The sequence below is a fragment of the Balaenoptera borealis genome (genome assembly GCF_965194805.1).
Source record: "Balaenoptera borealis genome assembly, chromosome: 10".
NCBI lineage: Eukaryota > Metazoa > Chordata > Mammalia > Artiodactyla > Balaenopteridae > Balaenoptera > Balaenoptera borealis.
The window spans coordinates 114679332-114706825 of NC_138874.1; the positions used below are offsets into that span (position 1 = coordinate 114679332).

General features: G+C 42.4%; 1 long non-coding RNA gene across 1 annotated transcript; it reads right to left on the minus strand.

Moving 5' to 3' along the window:
• Nucleotides 1–8476: 8476 nt before the first annotated feature.
• LOC309636040 lies at nucleotides 8477–27274 on the minus strand. The gene is made up of 3 exons (XR_014249202.1): nucleotides 16606–27274; nucleotides 13948–14127; nucleotides 8477–11620 (listed from the first exon to the last, which is right to left on the minus strand). It is a non-coding gene; the product is annotated as an uncharacterized lncRNA (long non-coding RNA).
• Nucleotides 27275–27494: the final 220 nt, after the last annotated feature.

Consider the following 27494-nt stretch of genomic DNA (forward strand, 5'->3'; position numbering starts at 1 on the left):
GGTTGCTACAATCTTCAATTTGTAAAAGCACAGTATCTGCAAAGTGCAAAAATGTGAAGCGCAATAAAACGAGGTATGGCTGGACTTAAGAGTGATGCAGGCTCAGGGACCCAGCGTCTAGGGAACCCAGGAGTCCTCAGTGAGAAAAAGTCACCTGTCTCCAACGGTTGGTCGGCTCCACACTCCACCTGATGAGCAGACCTGTGACCAAGGTCATGGAAGTTCCTGACGTCACTGGTCTATGTTACACTTGGAATCCCCGCCAGGAGCGATGCACAACTCATTCCCAACAAAAGAAATTGTAGGTTAAGATTTTCTGATTCAGAATGTAAAAGGCTGAGAAAAGAAACTGTCTGAAGGTTCACCTACTGAAGGCTTAGCTCTCTTTGCTACATATTAGGCATCTTTGTTAATACCACTGCCCTCACTGATGTGTACATAGGAAGTGTCCTTGCTGAAAGAAAACATAATGTTTTATGAATTAAATTGGGATGCATTATTTTCTTTAACCAAAACTCCAGCCCCTTTGCTCTATACATGGAATTGGGATGATTCTGTGCACTGGAAATCTGGGCACTTCTGAGCCTTAAACAATCAAACAGCAAAGACGGGCCCCAGTGCCCACATTTAGGTCACTCTGAGATGCGGCTGAGCAAAAACTACACATGTGACTGTGCATTTGTGAATTTTATGGGCCTTTTCTTTTTGAATCTGGCAGTCAAAGTAGCCATCCAGCCAACTCGAAGATCTCCAGGGAAAAGAGATGCATGTGCATAAGCACAGAGAGTCAGAATAAAGCCGTTAACATCTGGGTTTGATGCGCTGTGGGCCCGCTCTCTATTTTGCCATGCCGAGCTCTCCCAGCTCTGGGTGCCATCAAGAAGCAGGCGTTCTGGCCTCTGAGATGCATGGTGCCCCAAGGTTGGCTTTGGGACAGGTCGGCCCCAAATAGAGACCTCGCATGCGAACAATCAAGAACAACAATAACAAACAAAGAACAACAAACAGGCCATCCCCTGTAGGAAAGCAGGCGATGAGAAAAGGGGAAGACGTGAGGCCTTTACACTCACACCCGCCCTGTGATCAAGCTGTGAATCCAGGGCGTTCCCTCCTGCCGGAATGCGAGGGGAAGAGCGAAGGGTCAAAAATGGACCACCAGCCCTAAGCTCCTAGAGGCTTCGTTTTTCTAAAATTGTGAGTGTGTGGGGGGGGGGGTCCCTGGCCAGGGGTCAGGTGGGCCCAGCTGTGTGGCTCCTTGCCCAGGCCCTCTAAGGGACTCTCCTGTCGGCATTAGCGTCTCTTTCCACGCTATCCTGGTGCCACCCAACCTTCCAGCGGGCAGGCGGTCACACAGAGGCAGGGACGGGAAAGCTGGGGGATGGAAAGAAGGAAGGCTCAGAGTCCAAATGCATGCCTATTGCCAGCAAGGGACTCAGGGCACAAGACAGCTGGGGCCCTGGGCCATGGGCCTGGTGTCGGGCCAAGGGCTCAGACTGGGACAGAGAGGGGCAACGGGACAGGGGCAGCTGAAGTCCTGGAGGGGGAGCCGGCCGTGTGCTGCCAGGGACCCCACTGCCCAGGGCCTGACGTGCCTCCCAGCTCGGGGTCACTGGACGGGGAAGGAACAGCCCCCTGAGAGCTGCTTATCCAGCCAGGACCCCAGTCCTCTCCAGATGCCCCGTGTCGGCCAGCCTGGTGACGAGCAGCAGCCCCATTAGAAGTCCCCTAGCCGACTTCTCCCCAGATGGCACTTCCGAGCAGCATTTCTACACTGTCCATATGAAATCAGGTGGTGCCCTCCAGAACCAGACATTCCAGAACAGCAGGGATACTTCCTCAGAAGGAACTTATTTTAATTATATTTAACACGATGACTGCAGCGGCCACTGTGTGGGGAAAAGACAGTCCACCCTATTTACCAATGGGAGACGCAAGTCAGAAGCTGACGGAGGATGGTACTTCCGAGGGTCTGTCTCTGAGGGCCAGGGTTTCTTCACTTGAGTAATCTTTTCCTTCCCCTCAAATAAACTCCATAAAGATCCTCTTTAAAAGTATACGGTGCACACACAGCCCCAGCGTCCTGAGAACATTGGTAGCACTGCCACCACCACGAATGACACACCTCACACTTGCAGACAGCTCAGGATGACGTGTCCTGCCTCTTACAGTTGCCCTGCCTCTCTCCACCATCACCCCTATTTTGCAGAAGGACAGAGGGAGCCAAGGGGCAAAGGTAGGCAGCTCTCAGGGAGGAGCTCAGAAGAGCAGGCCCTGCGAAGACGCCCCTGTCGGAGATCTGGGCTTTCTCCCGAAGCAACCTTGACTCCATCTGAGTAGATTACTGAGATTCCTAGAGCGGGAGATACAGAGATGGAGAAACACAGAGATCTGTACAGAGCAGGGTTTGTGAAGGTTCTGTTCTCTGTGAAATAACAGCTCCTTGTGGTCCAAGCAACTTAGCAGCTGTTCAGAGTGAACGCGGCACACAGTGCGGGGAGAGGGCACTGAATTCTAGAGAAAGAAACTCCATTTGGATCAGTTGGCTCCGAAGTGGCTGGTCGGCCTGCCCAGCCCAGAGTGAAATAGAAATCAGGATTGAAGCAGTCAACACTTTCCCTCCATCACATGAACAGACAGACCCACTGTCCACAAATACTGGGGCCCCTGCAGGTTCAGGCTTGGGCTGGAGAGAAAGTCACTGTCTACAGACTCTGTTTCCCCCTGTGGCCTGTGCCCCCTGCCCTGACCCACTGGGAGAAGGCCACCCGACCCCACCTTCCCGATCTCAGGGCCCAGGAGCCAGGCTGGGTTGGGGGCTGATTCGGTGACATGCAAGCCTTGCCAGCCTCCTCCTCCCTCCCTGACCCACCTCCTGGCCCATGGAAAAGTTCCAGAGCTCATTCATACTATGATGCAAATAGCTTATATCTTCCCAAATGCATTTACATTTTGGAGGGTAGCAAAGTTTTAAGCTAAAGACGTATGTCCCTAAAAATCAGGGAAAGAGTCAGACTTTCCTTCATTTCACCTATATTCAGCCCAAAGGTTCCCAATATTCCCTGAAGAAGTGATACACAGAAGAGACACAGAGGTGGCCGGAATGACCCTGGTGGAGAGAGGAGAAGGAAAAAGGCACTGGAGAGGGCCTCCTGCTCTGCCCCAGGGCCCCCTCTGAAAGTCTCGCTCACCCACCAGCCTTCCTGCTGGTGGCCTGGCGGCCTTCAATCTTGCGGGCCTGCACTGACACCGCAAGTCCCTGCAGCTGAAAGATGCCATTTCAAATGCAAAAAGGCAGTCACTTCAGCAATATTGATTGCCAGCTGCCAGTGTCCGCTTCCCTCGGCCAAACACTGAGTGACTGCAGTCACAGGCGGTCACAGCCCAGTGGACAAAGGTGACAGGGCATCTGGCTACACACAGGACGCCTGCCTGAACGGCAGCAAGTGCCCAGCGCCCACGAGGAGCAGGGTGATTGCGGCCATGTCACAGTCCTGCTGACACTGCTGCCTCCCTCCCACAGTCACCGGACTCGGGGCTCCCTGCGGACCCCTCCCCAGGATCCGCTCCCCTCCTGGGCTGGACAAAGCTGAGCTCACCCTGGGCTCTCAGGCAGAAGCTGTAGCGACGGCAAAAAAGCAAGATCAGGGGACCTCACCCCCACCTGGGTGGGCTCGGGGAAGACAAGGCACACTGCTCCTGCAGCCCGTCTGCCAAGCTGCTCGGAAGGCAAGGCCAGCCCAGGGCTGCAGTGTGCTGGGCCAGTGGGACGATCCACAGGGCTGGCTCTCACTGCTCCCCCAAGGCCAGCAGCGGATGCTCTGGCCACTGACGAACTGATGGGGCTGGTCCCCCTCCTCCCCGAACCCCTCTGGGTCCTGCCACTCTCAATCAGTCCCAAATACTCCCCAGAGAATCCAGGTTCAGCGCGGCCCAGCCCACCCCCTCCTGCAGTGGTTCTCGGACCATCTCCCTGGCTCGTATCGGCCCAGGCGTAGCCTGCTTATTCAAGGCCCCCAGCCACAGAATATATATTGGTTTCCATAAATAAAGTGAGAGACTGAACATACAAACAGACAATGGTGAGACGACAGATGGACAGGGGAACTCTGACCCACGACCCCAGCAGTGACCAGCCCAGGAAGCCAAACCACAGCCTCTGCCATAATCAGCCCAGAACGGCCAGGACGGGTCAGTAACTGCCAGCTTCTCTCATCTTTGCTCCCGCTTCCAATGCAGGACCAACCAGAGAAAGTCAAATACGCTCCCCAAGCACATCACACGGGATGCTCAACTTCCAGGGAGTGGCCTCTGGCTTCCCCGGGCCAACAGCCTCCAGTCGGGGCACACCTGGAGCGCCCCTCCCTTTTCCACCATAAAGCTCTCCCGCTCCTCCGCCTCCTCTGAGTCTCTGCCAAACACAAGGGTGGCCGAGCCCCTTGCCAGAGCCACCTCTGAACAAATAGCCTCTATTCGTTCCCGTTTGTGTGGTCTTCACTTACTTCCAAAGAGTACATACAAGGACCTCAAATAATTCACTTTAACTACTTTCTATCTTAAGAGGATGAGAGGACAAATCACCAACTCGGAGAAAATATTTGTAAATTACATATCTGATAAAGTCCTTATATCCAGAATAAACAAAGAACTCTCAAAATTCAAATGTAAGTAAACAAACAACTCAATAAAAAACGGACAAAAAACTTGAACAGACACTTCACCAAAGACGATATAAAAATGGCAACAAACACACGAATAGATATTCAACATCATTAGCCATCAGGGAAAGACAAATTAAAACCACCATATAGCTCTTAGAATGGCTGAAATAAAAAAATACTGGTGGGCTTCCCTGGTGGCGCAGTGGTTGAGAGTCTGCCTGCCAATGCAGGGGACACGAGTTCGAGCCCTGGTCTGGGAAGATCCCACATCCCACGGAGCGACTAGGCCCGTGAGCCACAACTACTGAGCCTACGCGTCTGGAGCCTGTGCTCCGCAACAAGAGAGGCCGCGATAGTGAGAGGCCCGCGCACAGCGATGAAGAGTGGCCCCCGCTTGCCGCAACTAGAGAAAGCCCTCGCACAGAAACGAAGACCCAACACAGCCATAAATTAATTAATTAATTAATTAAAAAATTTAAAAAAAATACTGGTAATACCACGGATGGGCAGGAATGTGGATCACCTGGAAGTCTGATACGTTGCTGGTAGGGATGCAAAATGGCAGTGACTTTGGAGAATAGGTTCACGGTTTCCAATAAACTTAAACATGCACTTACCATATGACCCAGCAGCCCCACTTCTAGGTTTTTGCCCAAGAAAAATGAAAACTATGTTCACACAAAAAATCTGTACCCTGATTGCTTAGAGCAATTTATAGTTGCCCAACTGGAAAACAAACTGCGATCCATCCATATTAAAACAAACAAACAAACAAACAAACAAACAAAACAGCTACTGATAAATGCAACAGCCATGGATGCATCTCAAATGCCAGTGAAAGAAACCGGACCCAAAGGCCGTATCCTGTAAGATTCAATTTATACGACATTCTGGAAAAGGCAGAGCTATGGAGACGGAGAACAGAACAGTGGTTGTCAGGGGATGGAATAGAAGAAGCGATTTACTACAGAGATGCAGCACAAGGGATTTTGGGGGGTGATGGAACAGACCTGTGTCTGAATCGTGGTGGTCACATGACTCCAGGAAAAGTCAGAACTGTCCACCACAAGAAAGAAGTTTACTGTAAGTATAAAGGGAAATAAGTGACATTTTTAAAAATCCTATTTATCAGCAGAACTTTCAGGATGCTCATTTCCAGCAAGGTTTTGAAGGGCAATCACGGAACTCTGTAGTCACACATCGCATGTTTTATGTTAAAACGCCATTAGTAAGTCAGTCAAACGCTAATGGCAAAAATGGAAAAAAAAAAATAAGTACATCCGCTTCCCATCAGCATCTACCCCATCTTTACCGCCCCCCCGACAGTACATTTTAAAACCTATTGATTTACTTATATTTAGAACACATATTGTTTTCTGATGACAAAGGTAATACACACTCACTATAGAAATATTAAAAGAAGATACAAATAATACCAACTGTACCATTGCTAACTAACCTAACCTATGATTTTCTTTTTCAAAATACTCATTTTTTTCTTGAATGAAGTTATTATTATTACCATTAATGAAACACTAAATATCGCTCATCACAAATAGAAGGTATCCGTAAAATGAACATGACTTAAATAAAACAGTTTAACTATATTTTAAAAGATTAGATTTTTTAAAAGAAATACAGGTCATGATAAATCTAAATAATTCCCCTAAAACACGTACTGGAAAGTAAGCTCCTCAGTGAAAAGGATGGACTTCTCCACCATCAGTCGTGAGTGATGGGCTATTCGGCTTCCAGTCGGTTCTCAAAGTAGAGGGTTCAGCAGCGCCCCCAGAGGACTTGTGAATACAGACGCAGGGCTGGTGCCACCCCTGCCAGCGTTTCTGATCCTGTAGGCCTGGGGCAAGGTTTGGGAAGCTGCCCCTTTAATAAATTCTCAGGTGGGGTGGCGGCCACTGGTCTGGGGACCCCACTTTGAGAATCTCTGCTTTAGGTGCATTTCTGTCTTCTAGACGATTCCAGTTTTCAGACTGAATATAAGTTAGTACCAAGAAAACCAATTCCCACTTTTACATTCTCAGAAATAGTCAACCATCTCACCTTGGTCATGTTGGACACCGAGAATTAATCCTTAACCCAAATGGTATAAGGAACTTTGGGTTTAGGCAATCTCCAGAGTCTGCTCTCCTGAATAAATGATTCACCACATCCTGGAGGTGATGAGAATTTGTTCTCTGTCCACTCACCACTCCCGTCGAGGTGGGGAAAACACCCCTGAATACCTTTCAGCAAGTCTTTCAAGTGTGTCTTCATCATGTTCAAAATATTTTTAGTGGGTTCTTCAGATGAGCTCCCCGCCAGGTCATCTGAACCAGGAAAAGACTGTACTGCCAGCCACGGTCACCACTTTCTCCTGTCCTGCATGTGGAATACTGGTGGCAGCTTACGCTGCCTTCTAGGGATGAATGTACGTTGTTCAAATGAGCTAATATACCTGCAAGATATGCTAATTTGCAAAGCCAGCTGTAATCGTGCATACAATCTCACAATTGGGAGATTTCACCCAGAAAGCTCTTGCAACACAAATAGAGTGAAGACTTTTTCAAGCTAAGGCCAAGAAGCCTCAGTATTAAAGAAGAGTTGTCTGTAGTCAGTGCCGTCTCGCCAGTGGCCTCCTCTTACCATGACTGACAGTTCAATTGCTTTGCTGCACTCTCCTCTCCAGTCCCGGCTCCTGTCGGGGGTATCCCCATCGGCTTCAAGGAGGAGGTGTCACACCCAGAGCATCCGTTCTGCATCTGTGTGTCAGGGAGAGGGCTGAGACCTGCACGTGGCATCTAAGGGGAACTCCCTACTGGAGCCTCATCCCAAGTGAAAATCACCAAAACACCGTCCTTGAAATATGCTCATTACACGTTTTTTTCTAAATTCATTACAATACATAGGACTATTAACATATCTTTTGAGTTCCTCACATGCTAAAATCCATTTCACACCATCAGTGGTGAGCATCAAGTCCTCGTAGAATTTCATGAAAATATGCATGCTTCCTGAATAAGTGCAAGAAAAATATTCAGGAGTAGCCAGGTCACAGACAAAGACAAAGACGACCCCAGGAGAAGAAAACCTAATGAAGCCATTATAATCTTATTAGAAAGAATCCAGTGAGCCAAGATTCAAGGAATATGTACATTTCCACATTTATTTGTAATGGATTTGGTCACTGCATTCCTTTGCACACTCTGCGTGATAAATGATAGATGGATGGATAGAAGGAAGGAAAGAAGGATGGATGGATCAATGGATGGATCGATGGTTAGGTGGATGATGAGTGGATGGAAGGAAGGAAGGAAGGAAGGAAGGGAGGGAGGGAGGGAGGGAGGGAGATGATGCAGAATCATCACTACATCTGGAAGCAGATCCGCCTCTCCTGGTTGATCATTGTATAACATTGGTCAAGTCATTTTTGCTCTCTGAGCTTCAGTTTCCCCAATTTCAACAAAAAAAATACAATAATTACTGCCCCACTGACCTTTTGAGGTTATTATGAGAATGATATTCATAAAAAGAAAGGGATTATTAAGATATACATTTACCCATTGGCTTAATTTCCTTTCTTGTTTTGTTTTATTTAAACTTTGGCTGATGTGAACTAGGCTGTGTCCAACGTTCACAAATGATTCACTAGTACACTTCATCCAAGCCACTGGTCGACATGACAATTTACAGAAAAAAATCAGCCCTAAGGTGACAACAATAGCTATCATTATATGAGGACATCCTAGTTGTCATGCAATGTTCAAAGTGCTTAACTAGTATTGACTCATTTAGTCCACAAACACCCCTTTGAGGTAGGTATTATTATTGCATCTATTTTCTATGAAGGATTAAGACACAACAATATTAAGCAACTTGCCCTCAGTCACGCAGTTAGTGAACACGGAGCCAGGGTGCAAACTCAGCGACCTGGCCATTATGAGCATGTAAGCACCACGAGCTCATATCTGGAGTCACACAGACCAGCGTGGAGGACCAGATCTGCAGCACACAAGCTGCACAACCTCATTTAGGCTATAACCTCCTTTCTCATCTATAAAATGGGCATAGGAATATTATCTATTTTACACAATTTTATGGATTAAATAAGGTACACATGTAACCTGATTAGCACTTCACCTAGCATATAAGAACTAAAAAATGTTTGAATTTTGTTTTAATATTTATAACAGGCCACTCTCAGTCCCCTAAAATGCTGAGCATAGGCAAATCTACATATATGAACACCCACCCAATTCATCTGCTGCTGAACAGAACGTTGGGAGCTGTTAGAACTCTGTGTATGCGTGTGTGTGTGTGTGTGTGTGCGCATGTGTGCGTGTATGCATGTGTATGCACATGTGTATGAGGGTGTGCATGTGTGTGTGCGTGTGTATGCACATGTGTATGAGGGTGTGCATGTGTGTATGAGGGTGTGCATGTGTGTGTGCGTGTGTATGCACATGTGATTGAGTGTATGCATGTGTGTGCATGTGTGCATTTTTCTCCAGCTGAGCTGCTATCATTATCGATCAAGAAGAAACTTTGAAACCAAAACAAAAATGCTAATACACTTCTGCAGCTGTGCCAGGAATTTGAATAAAATGTGTTCCCCTTTCAGAGAAGACTTTAAAACGCCTGAAATCTCTCAAACGGAGGACCAAGGGAGGTGTTTTCTGAATCTTTATCCCACTGCTGCTTTGTCACACTCACCCAAACAGTTCTTGGGTGATTTCATTGGAGACTAAATCGGCAGAAATGAGCTAAACTGTGTTTTCTTCCCCATCTTCTCCAGGAGGCCTGGTGACTCGCCCACCAAGTCCCCAGCAGATGGGGTCACCAATGAGACCACCGAGCAGCCTCCTAAACCCAGATGCAGGTCCAAATAATTCACTCACAGTTCAGGCCAATCTTTGTTCCAGATGGTCAAGTGGAGGTGGGCAATTCAACTGCGATCCCAGCTTTTTCAAACTGTGTTCTCTTACATATTGGTCTCCCACTGCTGCTGTAATGAATTACACAAACGTAATGGCTTAAAACAACACAAATGTATTATTTTATAGTTCTATAGCTCAGAAGTCTCACACGGGTCTTGCTGAGCTACAGTCAGGATGTCTGCAGGGCTGAGCTCCTTCTGGAGGCTCTGGGGGAAGAAACCATTGCCTTGCCTTTTCCAGCTTCTAGAAGCCGCCCGCATTCCTTGGCTCATGGCCCCTTCCTCCGTCTTCAGGGCCAGCAAATGTGGATGGAGTTCTTGTCATGCTGCATCACTCTGACCACCTCTTCTGCCTCCCTCTTCCAATTTTAAAGACCTGTGATTATTTGGGTCCACCTGGATAAGCCAAGATAACATACTTACCTTAAGGTCAGCTGACTAGCAACCTTAATTCCATCTGCAACTTTAATTCCCCTTCACCATGTGACATTGCGTATTCCCAGGTTCCATCTTTGGGGCCGTTACACCACCTCCTAGAATTTACCCACCTCCCTCAACTCTTCCTCCCCCCATAACGCCTCCTCAAGTAAGAGCTCTTCTCAGGGAGAAAGTCTGACACCTAAGAAACACCTAGCAAAGCAGGTTTGATTCCCTCTTCTCAGAGTATCTGTTCTTCACAGAGAGACATAGCATCACATTTATGATGGACACCTGGAACCAAGTGTTAAGCAAAAGGAATGAATCCCTAACTGTAGGGTTAAGGATGGGAGAGTCTTGGAAGTATAAGTGGGCCTTCAGGGGTGAGTGTTGTGAGTTCAGAACCTGCACCGACTTCCCCATCATCCATCCATCCATCCAACATTTACTGAGCACCCACGACCCGCCGCAGACGTTCCGCGTGCCATGGGGGTGAGAGAGTCAGGTAAGAGGATAGTTGTTCATTCGCCAAGCAGCCTGTGGGGAGACACAAATGTGGACTAGGGGCTCTAAGAGACAAAAGGCGCCTGTACTCCTCCTTAGCGCCCTTGTAGCCCAGCAGCTGTAACTACTATGTAACGGGCAGCTGGGGAAACACTACCTGTTTTTAACTGCTGTCTTAATCCTTTTGACTTCACAGCCTTAACCCATGGGTAAGATCACTGGGTACCCTCCACGTTGACATTCATAAAGACAAACACGATGACAAAACTTTTATTCACTTAGGCCCTGATAAGGCCAAATGTTGCCAAGAAGCACAAGAAACAGTAATGGAGACATCTCCACACAGAGGACCTCAGGGCTCAAGAGAACTAGCACTTGCTTCACAATCAGATCCTAGTAGGAAGGCAACTTCCAGCAAGTTTCCTGGTGCACAAAACGGAGATAATAATACCTAGCCAGTAGGGTTGTTGTGAAGATTAAATTGAAGGATAACAGACGTAAAGCAATCTTCACCTAGTAGGTATCCATTGAATGTTAGTTTTCTCTGCTCCAGCAGTTACTCACAAATTATCAGCATTTGCTGAATCCTGAAATACCAGCGAGTTACTCAAAACAAATCATTATAAACACTATACTCGTGCTGGCTGTAACTTCTTTCCAGTTTTAGCAAAACCATATAAGAACCACACGGGGACATATGGATCAAGCAATAGGGGCAGCTGAGCTGGGAGCAGTTTCATCACTGGACCCCACCCAAAGCCAGCTGGACTTCACTCCACTTTTTCAAAGTTGCTCCAGTAAAAAGCGAGTAAAGTCAGGCTTTCTTTTCTAAAATCCACCAGTGAAAGCAAAAATGATGGCAAATGAGCTCCAGCTTCAGTGAAGGTAGTAAATGATGGCAACCTCAAATAACACGTGATGGTCGACAGTGACACAGAACCACATCCAGCATCCAGGGTGGACCCTGCATCTCTCTGCTGAGCCAGGACAGCAAACAGATGTCACTGAAAATGAGAGGGTCTTGAAAAACCTGGGAGGAAGCAGAATGGGAAGGAAGGCATTGCTGAAGATGGGTCCTCTTTGGAGACACTCTCAGCTTTTGAATTCCAACCTGGAGAAAAACAGGAGAGAAGGAAAAATGACAATCAGTTTTGTGACTATTTACCATTTAATCCTAATTAAACAACAAAAAAAACCCCACTAAAAATATGAGTTTACTGGGATGCATTCTAAGGGCATGCCAAAGTGAAAAACAGGAAAATGCAGAAAAACCTGCTCCTAAGTTAGAGGATGATGCAGAACAGACGAAAAACCAAGGTGACTATTTCACTAGCTCACTCCCTCTCCGTGCTGTGGCTCAGACTACCCTTGAGTAACTATCAGGGCCCAATAGGATCGTTCCCACTGGAAGATGAGCAGTGCTCTTCAATAAAGGTCTGACAAAGACATGACGCAAGTGAAAATAGAACAGTCAGGGAAAAGGCTGACAAAGGACACGCTTTCAAAGAATTGTTCCAAAGACAGGGAAAAATATCTTCCAGGCAAATGCTTCTTTATATTTTCAGATAAATTTAAGAGAAAATGGAATATGGAAGAAATACCTGAGAGAAGAACTATAAGAGATAAAACAGAGAACATCACAAAATAGAGATAAAAGTGAAGAATAGCAGAAGGGGATAAAATTTAAGATAACAAAATTGTTACAGAAGCGAAAACCTCAATTAAAGCAGCAGGAATCTGAACAGACAATGCCAAGCCTGTGGAAACGTCACAGAATGATGTGGAAAGATGAAGGGTTACAAGGAGGAGGTGATGCACGTGAGAGAAAGACATCAGGTTCCAATTTAGACTCAGTCAGTTCTAACACAGATGCGGCTACTTCATTCATTCTTCACGTAGTCATTCATTTGTTCCTTCTAAAATTCTTGAATAATTGAGTTCTGACTACGCACAGGTGTTGTTCCAGGACCCCAGACATAAGCAGTGAGGAAGCCGCCAGCTCCCTAAAGCTGACTTTATCATAAAGACGGGGAAGAAGCAAGGAAATGAACCAAGTTCAGATACTGTCAACTGCTATGAAGAAAACCAATCAGAGTAAAGATAAAGAGAGGGGCTGGGAGGAGGGGTCCCCAAAGGGAGAGGACATGGAGCAGAACATAAAATCATTCCCAGATATCATGGAAGGAACTTTCCTAAACTAAGGAAAGACCTGATCCCCAAATCCAGTGGAAAAAAATGATACAAGACTATAAACACTAAGATATATCCAGAGGAAGTGACTGAATTTCAAGTATTTTTTTAAAAACCCTTAAGGGCAGGAAGCAGAACACGGAAATCGACTAACAAAGGTAAATTCCTGGATGACCCGAGATTTGGTGCGCACGGTTCAGAGCCAGGGGCCCACAGAACAATTCAGGCTGCACTGATGCTTGAATCTCAGCTGCAGATGCCGCCGGGGCCTCTGGTGCCTCTTTAAAGAGCAGTATTCCCAAAGCCACATTCGGAACCTCTGACTCACTAGGATGGAATTGCTGGTCCGTATGATACAAATATCTCTGATAATTCTGAGGCTGCAGGGGTCCCAGAAAACCACACTTTGAGAAACACTATTCTCCAAAGATTGGGGGAAGAAGTATGACTCCAGGGTTTCACACCCAGCCAATTTGTTTGCGTCCACACTGAATAGAAAACTTTTTCTCAGTTATAGCATTCATGAGCCCTTCGTGGAAAAAAGGCTAGATGCAATCTAGGAAAATAAATAAGGAAATTAGGAATGAGAATATGAACTGGTGGTGAGCATTGCATGTATTTAAATATGGAATTAAGATAAAGAGATTGTAAGAATTATGGGGATAAAGCAGAAAGTCAATACTGTTTTATTTTAATCAAAAAATACTAAAAGTATAACAAACTAACAATAATCCAGAGATGGGGAGGAAAAAAGAGGATATAAAGCCACATATTTCCCCATCTTTCATGGTTTAGGACAAATCGGTATTATTTGAAGTTGATCAATCAAGAAATAGAAGTATAAGCAATTTTTTAACATTATAAAAGTAACCCAAAAAAAATTAAAATGAAACATAATCTTCCCGAATATTTACTAGACAGACTCGCTCTCCGGTCCAGTTTTCTCTCTGTGCCTCTCTCACACACTCAGATTGTGTGAGCAAAAAAAAGAATACAAAGGAAGCATAAAAAATGGAAACAATAACATAAAATCATGCATAACGCCTTCTAAAAATACATCTGTCACAATAGATGTAAACTGGATAAATTCACCACCTAAAAAGTATATTAAATTAAAATTCAAATATATGCTGTAAGAAACAGAAAGATCGGAAGTAAAAGTGTGCTAACAAAAAGAATATTCATGACGAGTAAAGCAGCTTTCAAAGCATGGCGCCTGAAAGCCTTCACGTCGTGCGGAACACTCACAGCCTCAAGATGCTCTCAGCAATGCCTGAGTCTCCATCACGTTCCCCTCTTCACTTCCTTCAAAGTGCTATTGACCTCGGTGAATTGTCGAACGTCTTGCTTAGTTGTGGCTTCTTGTCTGTGACATGTACAAAAGCAAGCTGGGAGAGGGTGATGGTCTTCCTTCGTCATCCTTGTTGCCTAGAACAGCACATGAGTGATGCCCAGGAAGTATTTTTTGCAAAAATGAATAAAGAATAGATGTGATTTCAATTACCATTTAGATGATTTGACACAAGAAAATCTGTGAATCTTTGATCAGTAGATCAAAGACAAGAATGTGAGAAACAGATTCCTGAAGAAAGTTTATAAAATTGAAAGTTCTTTTCTGATTTAAAGAAAGACTTAATAGGTTAGATTCATCCTTAAATGGTGCACATGTGCACACACACCCCCCCAAAAGGCAACATAATACTTAACGGTGACATTTTGGAGGCCAGTGTTATTCATTCAACATAAGAAATGACTAACGTCTTCTTAAGTCCTTGTATTTTTCTAGAGGAGGACAGAAATATACAGGTTAAAAAGTTTAAGTAGTCATCAAAATAACAGAAATAGAATGTTTACAAACCAAGAGAGCAGAGGAAAAAACTTAAAAAACCAAACAGAAGGCAAAGAATGAGAAAGAAAAAGTCAAAAGAAATTGTAATTATAAATTTTTACTTACTTATTACTACTTAGTATATTGTTTATTATAAATTATAAAAATAAAAATATTTAAAACTGACCAATAAGAAACAACACACGAAATCACTGGGGATATAGCTACAGCAGTATTGGGAGAAAAAAGAAAGCCTTGATTGCATATTAAAAAGCTGAAGAAAAATAATCTAAATCTCCAACTCAAGAAGTTGGATAAGAAAAAGAGAATGAACCAAACACAGGTGGGAGGAGGAGCACGCAAAGATAACACAAATTAGTAAAGCAGAGAATATAGTGTATCTCTGGGAAAAAAAAGTCAAGGTACCAAAAAACTACCAGAAATAATAAAATATTACTAATATTGTTGGTCATGAAATTGTTATTGAAAAATCAATAACTTTTCTTTATAATAAATAGATTTTAAAATGTACTGGAAGGGGATTTCTCATTCACAAGAGCAAGAAACCAGACAAGAGTCTTAGGTATAAACGTAAGAAGCAAACAGAAGCACATTGGAAACACATTTAACTAAATGAAGGGACATAAAAAAAGCCTTCAGTAAGTAGAAGGACATACCTCCATAGTGAAAAGACATCAATTCTCCTAAAATTTACAGATTTTAAAAATCAGGAATTTTTTTTTAATTGGCCAAAATCTAAAATGGTCATATGAAAAGAGCCAACAACTTTCGTACGAGAAGAGTAATTGCATTAACAAACATATGATAAAGCTACGTTAGTTAAAGCAGTTTAATACATACACCGTGTGCTAAAATTCATAGAACTATAGAACTAAAAGAAACTAAATAGAACTAAAAAGAAAAATGAAAAAGAAGCTACCAGAACTAAAAGAAAAAAAATTCAATTTTCCTGAATGATAATTTAAAGAAGTAACTTTTTTTTAAAAAAAAAAAAAAGGCAATATGATACAGAAATAAAAATGGTTATGTAAATCCAGGCAACAGAATAGGGTCTCCAAAAATGAATAAAACATACAGAAATGTTCATGTTCTAATGCTACCATTCAAACAGTGGAGAAGGATGGACAGGTCAACCAATTGTGTCAGGACGACTGACTAGCAATTTCGGGAAAGGGAGAATGAATCACTACTTTAACCCTTTACACCAAAATTAACTTCACTTGGGCCAAATAGTCATGTGTATGCGAGCTTTATTGAGATATAATTGCTATACACAAAAACCTGGACATACTTAATGTATTCAATTTGATGAGCTTGAACATACGCGTACACCTGTGAAACCATCACCACAATTAGAGCACTAAACATATCCACCACCTACAAAAGCTTCCTCTTGCCCCTTTGGGTTTTGTTATTGTTGGTTTGGTTTGGTTTGACTACGGGGGCTATATGTAGTAAGAACACTACATGAGATGCACCCTCTTAACCAATTTATAAGCTGACAATACTGATTTGTTAGAGAGTAGAGTGGTGGTTGTCAGGGCCTGGGAGGAGAGTGGAAACAGGGAGATGTTCAGTGGGGGTAAAGTTTCAGTTAGGATGAATATTTATAGAATGAATATGTTCCAGAGACCTACAATACTTAACTTTCTCAATGGAAGCATGATAGTTCTAAAAGAAGCATGGATTTTCCTAATAAGCTGGAAATAGCTAAGTGGTTATAACTGTGCCCCCAAACCCAGATAAAATAAAGAAGACTGATAACAATGCCTAAATAAAATTTGTCAAATTCATTGAAGCAAAATTTCCATTTACTAAATCGGTAAAGAAATGAAAGTCCGGGGGAAATGCACACGACACCTATGACGGGTGAAAGGGGGTTTTCCAGAATGTAAAAAGAACAAACACACCTTGTTTGTTTGTTTAAATTTCATCAGCCCAAAAGGAAAATGTCCAAAAATATGGATGGGCTGTCGAGAGAAGAAATACCACGAAAGTATGAAACAACCATAAGTCAAGAAATGCACATCATAGCAAAAAGAACCGTTTTTACTTACAGATTTGCAAAGGCTTACCAGCCTGTGAATCATCCAGTTCTGGCAGTAGTATGGGAAAGAGGCACTGGTACTTCCTCGTAATAGCTGGACTTGGTGCTCCTTTGAGAAGGGCGATGTGGCAACAGTCCCCCAAATTTAAAGCGCACCTGGGCTTTGACCCAGCAATTCCACAAGGGAGACTGAATCTTACAATGCACTCACTTCATTGAATCTCACAAAGATTCTCTCTCCTGCCCCTCTCTCTCTCTCTCTCTCTCTCTCTCTCTTTCTCTCTCACACACACACACATACACACATACACACACACACATACACACACACACACACACACACACACACACAGAGGCGTGTTTATTCCAGATGAGATACAGAGAAAGCTTTCTGTACTCAATGCCCTGGTCTTCGCTCTCTACGTGAGTTATTTTAATTATCTCAACAACTACGCGACATGGGTGTCTTTTATTCCAATTTTACAGATGAGGAAACTGGCTTACAGGAGGTGTGTGGCATGGTCGGAGAGGGATAAAGTTAGGATTTGAACTGAGTCTTTTTTTTTTTTATACCAAACTTGCTCTAAAGCACTATCCTTTTTCTTGCTTTCCTTTTGTCTGTAAAAGAGGAAAACTGGAAACAGCTTCAACATCTATGAGTAGAGGACAAATTAAAGTTGTTTCTGGAATACTAAGCAGGATTCATTTCCATCAGCTTGAAGGTATGTGTAGATATGAAAAAAAAATATGTCCAGGATATATCAGGTGAGAACAAGAAGGCACGGGGTATGTAAAACACGGTTCCTCTTGTGTACGTGCCCTGCACACGCTTGTGACAGGATAGAAGAAAGTCCTTGTCACACACCCTCGGGGGAGAGGACCCAGACACATGGGAAGTGGGCTGGTGGCAGGGGGCAGGGGGCGAACTTTTAATTTAGCCTATTTTGTACTCTTTGCTTCCTTTTATAGTGAACATGTCTTTCTTTTATAATTTTTTTTCAAAAACTAATTTTGAAATAAAGAATAAACATTTCCTGGATACTTCCCCAGGATATGAGTCTGTTCCAAGAGGTCCACACCCAAATCAGGAGGTCTGGTAACATTCTGACAATAGGATTTCTAGAAAGAGAGGAAAAAATGACTTCAAGATGTGATGTTTCCTCATCAACAAGGGGCAATGAGAGCTGCGCTCCTGGCTTGCCATTGGCCCGGGCCCACAGCATCGGTTCTGGCTGTGATACAGCGGCGCATAGGAAGCAGGCTGCTCCCAGGGTTTCAGCTGGGAGCACAGGTCCTATTTTTACAGGGTGTGTGCCAGACCTCTCCCACCCCCATCACTCATTTCAACAAGAACATGCCCCCCAGCTCAAGAAACAAGAGGCAGGGTCACGGGGCACAAGTATCCTGTGTTTTCCCGATTGGCACACTCTCCACTCCCTGGGAGAAATTCTACAACTAAAGACAGAACAGTTTATCCCCTTTAAATGAGCGGATCCTCACAGAGCTTCAAAGGAAAAGGTGCAAAATTTTAAGGGATGGTCCCACGTACACAGCCACCCCTCACTGGGGAGGAAGATTTTCAAAAGAATTAGCCCAGAAACTTCTTGGAGGTGAAAGGGTAACGCGTTGGGGAAGACCATCCAACCCGATCTGCGGTGGCATTTTTACAAAAGAAATTAGCATTTCATCACACGGGGCTTGTGAGAACATCAGCTATGTTTCAACACCGTGTTCCTAACATAAACATCACCACGTGGTCATTTGCCTGTTTGTGAATTTCCATTGCAGATAATTGAAGAACAAACCCCAGTTCAGTTAGGGAAGATATACAGCTCCTTATCGGAGGACTGTAGATGTTCCTCTTAACAGTGTACAGACACGGAGATTAAATTTCAGAGAGAGATTTATTTTGTGCTATTGTCCTGTTATTCACCAGAGGATTGTGCAATGCAAGTAATCTGATCAGAATAATGCATAGGGACATATTTCAGAAAACCAATAATTGTGGTAACATTGAGCTCTGCGAGGTGCCAAAATAAAGTCCAGAATAACACTCACTCTTTTCCCCCAATTCCTTAATCATAACTTCATGGGATGGTGTAATGTTGTCCGTTACAGCGCAAGCTGGCACAAATCACTATCGGACTTTTAGAGATTTATTGTAATTTGAGATGTATAGCCCTGCTCTAGACCCAAAATCAAAATGATATTTTATAGACGAGCCCTCGCAAGATTTTACGGCTTTTTTATCTTAAGAATTCTCTGTCCTTGGTTAGGTACCGCAGGTTGTTTTTTTATTACGTTATGAAGCAGTTAAGTCAAACAATAGAAAAATTACTAAAACTGGCTGTATTTAAACTCTGTTTACTTCTTTAAACTTTTGACTTACCTACCTAAAAGGTAATCTTTCAAGAACAAGCCCCAAACAGAATCATTGCCTCTTTGCTTTCCTCAAGTCCTTATGGAATAAACAGAATCTGTAACAAGATCCCTTTAACCATTTTTTATTCTGCTCATATTTGCAATGATTTTATGACAGACAGACGGTTGACCTCTCTCACATTATCACAATCAGTGCATCCTGGGATTAAAAACCATTTAGGGCCCAAGTCTTAAGCAGACTCCCACACAGCAGTATGGTGAACATTACGCATTGTTTCCTTTTACTGCCACCGGCTTTACTGGCTCCACTAAGAAGTAGGGGAGCCAGGTCCTCGTTTTTAAGCAGAGAGCAACCCACTTACCAATGTGGAAAGTGGCATCTGACGAGATTGCAACGGTGGCAGGGAAGCAAATGCATGAGCTCTTGATGGCCACCATCCCCACTTTATCATGAAATGGTCGCACACTACATGCCTCTCCAGAGACTTTTCCTGGGAATATTGTCTTTACAAACACCGACTGGTGTCTAAATTGCTTAAGAACAAATATGTTGAGTTGCTGAAAAACCACATTAAGAAGAGCACAGCAATCTAACTAGCGGCTTAGAAGCCTAATCACAGGGGAAGTTGCAGGCAATTCCGGCGAACAGTTCAGTTGCCCATGGATGGATTCTAGGTGTGAGTGGGTCCCAGGAGGACACACTGCCCACCCACCTCCACTGTGATGGTTCACTTGGTAGCCTCCGCCCTGGGCGTGGTGCCTGTACAGATGAAATAAACAGGGAAGGTCAGTTACAGCCACACAGCATCTCCTTCCAGGATCTCCCCCGCATGAATTAGGGTGGAGACAGAGGATTCACTCCTGTGCAACCCCAATTTCCCAACTGTCAATTTCAAAGACAGAAACCGCTCTGCAGAAACTGAACGCGGGATAAGATCCTAAGTCACTCCTTTTGTTGATATCCACCAAGTAGAACAGGCATCCCAAAGATGATTGGGCTTGGAATCTAAGGTGAACTTGAATTTGGACAAGACCAGTGGATGTTTTAATAAGCTCTTATGCTTGTTTTCTGTGCCCACCTAAGAAGGACTCCACCACTTGTAAACAGTTAACAGGGAAGGAAAGAACTCCATCTGGGAAGTCAGTGTTAGTCTTTAGTTTATCTGTGAAAACAGGAAATGGGTGGTTTCTAGAGAAACGAATGCCTTCTGAGTCTCACACTGTTAAGACTATTAATCTAGTCTATCTTAGAAATAAATCACATTACCACCTTATATTTATATATTGTTTGACAGTCATTTCCTTATTTCTGCTTCTTAACCATGTGAACAAAGGTAGACATTATCATCGTCATTTTAGATGATAAAACTGAAGCTATGCAAAAATATTGATGTTATTTCTGTTAAAACTGGAAATAGAGCAAAGATGTCTATTATCACTATGGTTTTTTAACATTGTTCTGATAGATTTTCCCAATGCAGTGACATGTGAAATATTAAAAAATGAACTATTATAAATGAAATGACAAAATTATTTGCAAGAAATATACCACATACAGAGAAACCCTTAGAATTAATTCAAGTTTTAAGTAAAGTAGCCAGAAACAAGTTAAATATAGAAGAATTAATTCCTAAGGTATTAGAAAACAGAATGGAAGAAAATTAATTTCATAATAGCAAAGAAAAATATAAAATTCAAGGACAAATCCCAACAAGAATTGTACAGAATTTGCAACAGGAAAACCACAAGTATTTCCTGAGAGACATTAAAACATTTTATAGAAATAGATCATGGTCATTGATGGGAAGACTGAATACAGTAAAGATGGATATTTTTCCCAATTAATTTAAAAGAGGAATACAAATGCAGTCATAATCCCAGTGGATATTGTTATGGCACCTGACAGAATCATTCTAAAATTTATATCAAAAATAAATAACAAAGAAGAGGTAAGAAATTACTGGGGGAGAAGAAGAACAGTGCGGGGAAATTTTCCCTGTCAGAAAGACTCATTTAACTAATGACTTTTTCATTTAAGAGGGAAAATTTAAAACCATGGGGAGGAGACATTTAATAAATAGGGTCAGAAAAAATGCCCACATGTGTAAAAAAAATTGACATAAGTTATAGGCACACCTCATATGATATAACAAAATAAATTCCAGATGGGTTTAAGTTAACTCACTAAGAAAATACTAAAAAAAGGCAAAATTTTTAAAATAAGACTATAAATATATATATATATATATATATTTAGGCTGTAAATTCCATGAAGGGAGAATCATGTCTGTCTTTCCAAATAAATGAATGAATGAGAAAACACGAAAACAATGGGGGAAAAGCATAAAGAAAATATGGATTGCTGTGATAATTTAAAACACCTTTTTAAAATAGAAGGGAAATAAATCTGGGAAAAGATTGCAAATAACATGATCAAGTTCTTAATATAGAGAGATTTTATTAGTCAATAAGAAAAAGACAATTTGAGAAAAGTGGAGAACATTTCAAATTGTGGTTTGGGAGCATCAGGAGAGACCCGCACTGTGACTGTCCTGCAGCTCCGCGGGCCTGCTGTGGTTGGCGACATAAATTTACACTAGCCTTCACCTGGGCAGCCCAGACACAGAAGCACCGATCTAAATACACTTTCAATACTTTGGCATCATCATTATCTAGGGATGGTGTTGCTTTACCAAGATTCCTAGATACAGATACACTTCCAGTCACTTTTTGCTAGGCTGAGGTTTGATAAAATCTTTACCAAAAAAAAAAAGTTAGAATTTCGTGCTAACTTGGCTCACAAAAATAAAATGGAAAAGTTTCGCTTTTCTGTGAGAATTAGTCAATTTATCTTACACGTACATAAAACATTACTCTGCAAGGATGATAAAAATCTATTCAATCGTCAGTTTTTGTGGTTTAGGCACCGAGAAAAACTCTCCCATCGCAAAAGCTTCCAAACACACATGCGCACACACACATTATAAAGGAAGCCAAACACGCAATCTGACTTCTCAAAACCGGATACTCTGTTCATTGGTGTTCATAACCTTTGTCTTCAAGCATCAAGAAGGAAGATAAAGCCACTCAAGAGTTAATGAAAATTAATGATGGAAGGGAGACAGGCAACAATAAAAAATTAAATTGACTAATTTACAGGCAAATTTTAGGGAAAAATAAAAATACACAAAGAAATAGATTAAAAGGCAAAAACTCAATTGTTTTCCTTTAAAAAGATAAAATAATGTAATGGCACAAAGTATAAGGGGGAAAATATGTCTTAGAACTTGTTCTGTATTTCTGATTTACTAGCAGAATAGATGCTCTTAATTTAAAAGTTAGAAAACAGGATTCCGATTACTAAGGCTGACTAAAGACATATTATTCTCTCATCCCTATCCAAACCCAGTTTAAATCACTAAAAGAATATTTTTTAATCCATTATTGTACTAGAACTGTACCCCTCAATAGATCAAAACAGAGAAGAAATTCTGGAGAATACAGAGCACATGGAAATTGATCAATGGCAAATTCCAATAAGTTAGAGTGCCAACAATTCCAAACAGACAAAAAAGAGGGCCTTCATGAAAGTAAGTTTCCCAGGAGAACCCCCGTAACACCCCAAGATCAGAGGAGTAAAAAGATCCTCTTGGAAGAGATCTTCCAAGATTCCTCTTGGAAGTGTTTGTTCTTTTCCAGCCTTTTGAGTTCTAATATAACTCATTTGTTTCCATTTTTGGTGATAGAGCTAAATAATGGTATGATTTTCCTGTGAGTTTTGTTTAGCTATATCCCAAAGATCCTGATACACTGTTTTCCTTAGAACAGTTTTAGAAATTCTGCAAGTTTGTTTATTTCCCCTTTGACCCAAGAGTTGTTAATAGATGGTTTTGTTTTTCCAGGTGAAAGTGACTTTTGTTTTTTATTTTCTTATTAATTCCTAGTTTTATTGCATTTAGTCAGTGAGGGTGGTGTGTATTATTTATATTTTTTGGAATTTACTGAGGTTTTCTTTATGGCTTAATATATGGTCATTTTTTTTGTGAATGTGTACTTGGAAAGAAAGTATGCTCTCTATTATAGGGGTACAAAATTTGAAGTATATCCACAAAGTCTACCTTATTTGCTGTGTTGTTTGGTCTTCTACATAATGAATAAGGTAGATGAGTATTATCCACACTGATTTTTTTGCCATCTTGATCTCTCTAGGACTGAAAGGGTAAATTGCCCTACTGTATATGCCTGTCTATAGCTCCTACGCCAGTGAACCTCTGTTCATTTCTTCTTTCCTTTCGTGTAGTTTCTGTTATATGAGGGTCGCATCTGTGTAATCTAATGCATAGATACTAATAATATTTATATCTTCATTGTGAAGTGTGGCTTTTAGCATTATAATATATCCTTTTTTTTCATTTAAGTTTTATGGGGCTGAATTCTACCTTGTCTATTATCAAATTGCAACACCTGCTTTCTTTCAATTAGTATTTGCATCCTTACCAGCCTTTTATTTATTTTTCTCAATTACTTTGTATTAGGCATATCTCCTGGATACAGCTTTGAGTTGTAGTCTGCTTTGTGAGCCAATCTGACATAATTCTTTAAATGAGTGAGTTACGTCTATCGATATAACAATATGTTGAGTTTGGTTCTTTCATGTAGTCTCATGTAATATATACACATTTATATGTATGTATGTATGTATATGTATATTATGTATATCATGATTCACACAGATGCATATTCAAAGTCTTTCACTATAGGGTCCTGTTCTCTACTATTCTGGTATTATTTACCAGACTTGGTATTTATGAAGGCTTATATTTTTCTTCTAGTGTTTCTCTTGTTACTAATAACTTTGCATGATAGTCCCCGTCTCCTCTTTAGATTAATCAGCCAATCTCAATATAGCCAGATATAAACAAAGCTGAATATCCGATTTTGCAAGAGAATTAGACTCTAAGGCATCTATTTTAGATTTAAAAAAAAGACATCTCTTAAGCATCTAAAATGATGCATAGCTAGTTCCATCATGGGAGAAGGGAGAAAATCAAATCATTTTCCATATGGCTGAATTTCTCCCAGAATCCTGATTAAGAACCATTCTCAATTATGACAACAGACTTTAACTGGTAACTGGTAATTCTGGCCCTTTTCTGTTCCTCTTCCCCCAACCACCAAATTGTTAGAAGCTAGCAGCAATGTTACTCTTCATACTCCTAATATACGTAAGATGTTACTACTTGATTTATCAGTTGCAACTGATATTTTACTCTTAGCTAATACCTACCGGGTAATCAAGCAGTGAGTCTGTCTACTCTCCTCTTTCTCCTCGTGTTTTTCCTTGCATCGTTTCAGCATCGTCAGAGCACACAGCATAGGACTAACTTGTCATCCTTATTTGCATCTTTCAGCCTTAGTCCTGCAGTGAAGTATCTTCAACACCTTCTGAAACACTTCATGCCGAGTCTTTCCTAATTACTTAGTGGTTGCCTGACACCCTCTCTTGCATAGACTCCCCAGGAAGGACTCACAGGAACGCTGTCCTTGAGTTCTTGAATGTCCGCTGCAGTTTCTCTGTGGCCTTTGTACTTGAAGGAAAGCTGAGTGGCTTGTGAAATCCTTCCATCACACTTTCTTTTCTTGACAATCTTTAAAACGTTGCTTTCTTGCATGAAGTGTTTCTGTTGAGAAGACTGACACCACTCTCATTTTCTTTCTCTTACAAGTTATTTTGACATGTTGCCTGGATTCTCAAAGAACGTTTTCCTTATTTTTCAAAGCCCGATAGCTTTCCTAGGACACATCTAGGGCTCTTCCATTCTGGGTCAATTTGCTCACGTATGCAGCACCCTTTTCAGTATGGAGACTAAAGTCGAACTCTATCTCAGGAAACCGTGAATGGCTGAAAACGTGGACTCTGTGTGGCCACTGCTCTGTCTCCAGGTCGAGTCTGGTACTGGAACGTGTCTCAGTCTGGTTCTGGGTCTCCTACGGCAGGTCTTACCCTCAGGACAGGCTTGCCACCTGTTCGCTTTGGGTCTGGTTGTTGGAACGTTCACCGGGAGGCTCCCTCTGGGCCTCCCTGCTCACTGCCTGCGCCCCTCTGCCCGCCGGGCCCCCCACTGTGCCTGCCCTGCTCAGCTTGGTTTCTGATCCCGCGTTCTCCCTCAGAGCGAGGCTCTGTCCCTCTCAACGCATCTCCTGCTCACTCGAGAGACCCAAGGGCCAGGCTGTTGAAGCACCTTTGCGGCCCAGAGCCCACCTGTACAACCATTTCTGTTCTCCCAGCAACATGATCTGAGAACGTCTCCCAGCCTGGCCAATTGTGGCTACGTTTGCACATTCAGTGTGAGATGTTTGATTGACAACAGAGGCACGCCCTCAGCCCATCTGTCAGCACACAGTTGATCCCTCGCTGCCTTGGCGGAGGGTGGTTTGGCCACCCCCTTCCATATTCTGGGGTTCAGCTGGAGTTTCTTCATCACCTAGTTTTTGTAGTCTGCAATTTTACGTCCTTCACTACCCTATTTTGTTTACTTGGGTTGCAGAAAGCATCTTGGGGAGATTCAAAACCACACTGAGGCTATGACTCCAATGCCACAGTCTAATAGATTTTTTTAATGTTGATAGAATGAATTATGCTCTAAAAAAGCTTTTAATATTTCATAGTTTACCTAAGAAAATATCGAACACTTACATATCATAATAACCGTATTGAGTCTTTACATCCAGAACCTAGTATGTCCTTCTATTCATTCAAACCTTATTTTTATATTTCTTGGCAAAATTTTGTAGTTTTCTTCATTTGTTTCTATATTCATCTTCTTAATATTTTTTCCTAGGTTAGTATTTTATTCTAGGGTGCTTTTGTGAATAGGAACACTAATTATGTTTTCCACTAATGTGCTAACTGCTTACAGATCATATGTAAGATTGCTATTGATTTTTATATACTTATTTAGGAAAAACATACATTTATATTTCCTTTTATATTTCCTAGATAAAAGATAAACTAGATTTTTAGCACAAATATAAAGATCAAACATGTTTCTTTGTTGAAATGAAATATCAATGGGGAATTTAGAGAATATTATTTTAATGACCAATTTTCAAATCAAAAGATCTTTTTCATTTTATGGTTTACAGTCATAATCATCAGATAAATCACAACTGATTTAATCAGTAGAATTTAATCAGGAGAGATATGCGAGGATTTGATCCACTGGTCTGAAATATCTTTGAAAATGACATAATTCTTTGTAATAATGCATTGTTCTTTGAGCAAGATCTTGTAAATGGCCCCTTTGGAGATGTTCTGAGAAATTGTATCTGTTTATAATCTGGTATTGGAATTTGAACAGAAGTTTGCATATTAGAAAAAGAAATTCTTTGGGAAACTCACTCTGCATAGTTTTGATTATAAAAATTCTGTGAATCAAATCATGAAAACACACTTTGGACCATCTGAGCAACCCCCATCTGCTTAAATAGAAAAGACCCAGAGAAGATGCACGTACCTCTCTTTCTCCTATTTTCCGAGAACAGTCCAGGGAGCCCGGATGCTTCTGACCCCGCAGGCTTGTCATCGGGGAAGTGCAGGAGGCCTGAGAAGCGCCAGTTCCCACGCAAAGAGAAAGCTGATTCTGGGGTGGAAGGAAGAAACGAGGGGTTTTCAAGAGAAAAGAGAGAGGACCGGGGAGGAGACAAAAACAAAGCAACAGTGGGTCCCAACTTTGTGTATAAAGTCAGCTGCGAGACCAGTCAGGCAGGGACACCTCAACCGGCCACAGCCCCCTCTGCCTCCGTGGGGACATTAGGCCATACGGAGTGAACTAGGCCGTACGGACAATTCAGTAAACCACCGGCGGGGTTTGGCTCTCACAGATCATCTTGACTCCAGAGCAGCTCGAAAGGTCTCTGCTGGCACGTGTGCCTCCTCTTAGGCTAAGACCACAGTCACCTAACCTTGAATCCCAGACCCTCACTGACCCTTGTTAACCATGCAGTGGGCAGTTAGCTAGCTTCCTCGACTATAAAATGATAAGTTTAGACTAGATGAGCCTTCCTACCTCATTTCAAATATCGTAGGTTAACGCATATATGTGGAATCTAGAAAAATGGTACAGATGAACCTATTTCCGGGGCAGGAATAGAGACAGACATAGAGAACGGACATGTGGACACGGTGGGGGGGAAGGGGAGGGTAGGATGAATGGGAGATTAGGACTCATATATATATACACTACCATGTGTAAGATAGCTAGCTAGTGGGAACCTACTGTATAACACAGGGAGCTCAGCTCGATGCTCTGTGGTGACCTAGATGGGTGGGATGGGGGAAGGGGTGGGAGGGAGGTCCAAGAGGGAGAGGATATAGGTATACACAGAGCTGGTTCACTTCGTTGTGTAGCAGAAACTAACACAGCATTGTAAAGCAATTATACTCCAATAAAAAAAAGTTACCAGTAACTATATATTTTGAGGTACACTGCCTAATTAAAAAAAAATAGCTCATTT